The sequence below is a fragment of the Aphanomyces astaci genome (genome assembly GCF_000520075.1).
Source record: "Aphanomyces astaci strain APO3 unplaced genomic scaffold supercont1.27, whole genome shotgun sequence".
Taxonomy (NCBI): Eukaryota; Oomycota; class Saprolegniomycetes; order Saprolegniales; family Verrucalvaceae; genus Aphanomyces; species Aphanomyces astaci.
Genome location: NW_009798290.1, coordinates 74,386 through 77,370, shown reverse-complemented (window position 1 = coordinate 77,370; position 2,985 = coordinate 74,386). Strand labels below are relative to the sequence as shown.

General features: G+C 45.5%; 1 non-coding gene across 1 annotated transcript; it reads left to right on the top strand.

The window, feature by feature from the left end:
* Positions 1–2,104: 2,104 nt before the first annotated feature.
* H257_10202 lies at positions 2,105–2,177 on the top strand. Its single transcript has one exon. It is a non-coding gene; the product is annotated as a tRNA-Lys (tRNA).
* The last annotated feature ends 808 nt before the right edge of the window (positions 2,178–2,985 follow it).

Below are 2,985 nucleotides of genomic sequence, written 5' to 3'. Positions count from 1 at the left end.
TGCTAATTTGGTCGATAATACATTTTGTATATTTCGTATTTGTGCAGCATACTATTTGCAAGTACAATACCTTGGGACTCCATTGTGTACAGAACATTGGTGTGATATTATATTTGATAAGCTGAATTAGAGTAGAATTGTGTATAGAGTGCCGATAAATTATGGTTCTCAGAGCCACCATGTTAATGCCTGGAGTAGTCGGGTGAGATAATTCCCACCTTAGTCAAGATTAGATGCTTTTGAACTTGTCCATACATGAAGGGCAGTGGCCCATAATGATATTCCACGCGCGTTAAGTATAAACGAAGTTAGCAAATTCTTGACTATTTGACCACACCACAAGTAACAGCGAACAAACAGCTCAATGAGTACTCAATACTGAACAGGTCTAATTTTGGTAGCTACAGTTACATACTCCCACTCCTGAAATCACAAAACTTAGTGAGAAATAGCCAATCACATGCTCTGAATTCATTTACAATAGCCAATCACATTGAATGTGAGTTTAATAACCAATCACATTGATCGTAGTCATATGTGTCCAGAAATTCTCATAACGTACTCCCTGCCGTAGTGGATCTCGTTGTGTAACATCCTCTATATTCAATTCAGCAAATCTCATGTGTTCTTCAGCATAAAGCATGTGCGATTCAGCAATTCTTATAGCTCTCAGCAATTCCTGTGTGGTCCTCAGCAATTCATATGTGGCAATATTTTATCCTCATGGCCTACCTTCGAACCACGCATCCAGATTGGCTAAAACAGTGATTGGGTCGATGGCCATGGCGGCACAGTGAGTATCATCAACGTTGGAAGACATACACAGGGCTCTTGACACCGAGAGATCGAAGAAGGCCCACGCGTGGTGTATTAGGCAAGTTGTTTAGTGGATAAAGCATACAAATCAGACCGATAACCTCCTCAAACTCGACGACACCATCAATCTTGTTGCCTTCACGTACGATAACTTCGTCGAGTTCATCGTATGAGTCATACAAAACACTGCCGCCATGCAAACACCATGTCCGGCTATCGATCAGCCTTCGATACTACTACAAAATGAAGCGAATGGCTGTGCCACCGGAGTACGAGAGCGAGCTAAAGGCAGTTTTTCAACGAAAGAAACTGTACAAGAACAAACAACATATTCAAACTCATAGCTATACGCCGTATCACTGCAACTGAGGAGCAGACCACGTCAGCAAAAGTGAGTGGCAATAGACCGCAGGTTTATGGTACTCTCGATGCTTTGTGCCGCTCAACGATTTCCGCCATGGACTCCGGCTTCCAGCGCCAAATTCTTGTCCTGTCGTGGAGCATGGCGCGGTTGAAATCAAATAAAAAAATCAAGTTGAGCCATTTCACCTACGAAGAAGATGCAATTTGAGTGACATTCATCAAATCAAAAACTAACCAAGATGCCAGGAAACGCCGCAACCCAAGTAAGTCATGTGGATACAAATGTATAACAACCCCGCACATGTGTCTTCCTTGCGCTTGGGTTGTATTTTGCCTGCAATCCAATCTTGGCACCTGGGGCGCTCTTTCCTGGCTCCTCACAGCGAACCCGTTATGGCTATTACCTTAAGGCTGCTTTGTGTATGGACAATCCTAAGGGCTGCAGTGAGATCGGAACGCACTCAATACACCAAGGCGCTACGACAATCATCTCTTCTGGCAGCGTTGGTGGACCCTCACTTGTCAGCATTTGCCTTCGTTGTAGTTGGTCTTTGGGGAGTGTGTTTGAACGCTATATGTACTATGAACATGCTGGTGACATTTTCGTTGGCTAAGTGGTTGCAGGTATCCCACTAAACCAAGCCAAGTTTGCCGTTCTGCCGCCACACTTCATGGACAGCAGCAGTGTTGTCGTTTTATAACAATGGAGGCCATATTCTCAAACTCCCTCCCACAAACAGCATTATTCTGTCAACCGTGTCAAGCACACAATATTTGACAAGTCGGTTTTTCGATTGCCGCAGCTGTTCGAAGCGTTGCATGAGGTGCTGGCGATAACAAGGTCACAACTGCTTCCCTGCTGCATACCACCGTACATTGAAGTGTACAGACTTTTGGAACAGCAAACTCAGTCATCGATACGGGAGGGGAGAATAGCTCAGGTGGTAGAGCATCGATTTCTTAACTCAGAGGTCGTGGGTTCGATCCCCGGCTTCCCAGGATTATTTTCACAAGGATTTATCCATCCCTCCCCTGGGGGATCTGGATAAAAAAGGGCTGCGTACGAAGACGAGGACCGAACTTCGAAGAAGATCGGTCGAAGCACGAGGTATGAAGCGTTGGGCGAAGTAAATTCCGAAGATTACACACCGACCCTGGTCGTGCAGGCGCGTTACAATTGGCGAAGCAGTTCCATGACATGTGGTTCGAGTGTGGGGCCTCGCGGAGGAATGTCTTAAAAAATGATAATCCAAACTCAATTAATCAGTACCATCCCAAGCAGCACTGTTACTCGAGTTAGCGACATGTTGAACTAGCGTGTCGTGGTCAGCGGGGTCATCACGTCACCTGGCCTCAAAGAAACAGCATCGAAGCTTGTCATTGCTGAGCACATTGCACAGTACACCTCATGTAAATCTGCCGACCTGCCAAGTGTTTGGAACGAACAAGAGGCGGCACATACTTTTGGTGTTGCCGTTCGCGGTTTGTACTCATTGGTGTCTACTGCTCGATTGGAACGCGATGGCGCTTTGGACAGTTGAAAGTAGTGACAATTTCTCGGATAATTCGGAAGCGCCGGGGCTCAAGAACTTCACGTCCGTTCCAAAATCGCAAACGCAGCTCAATTAATTTCATTTCTGTCGGCTTAATTCCAAGTACATGTGGGGATTGCAACCAATGACAAGGAGTACGTTCCTTGGCCTACGAAAGCTCATCACAATACAACAAATCTGGATTCAAAATCCATGTCCAATCTGCGCACATCTTGAAGTGGCAAGAGACCTCAGTTTGCAATTTAATTCGGTC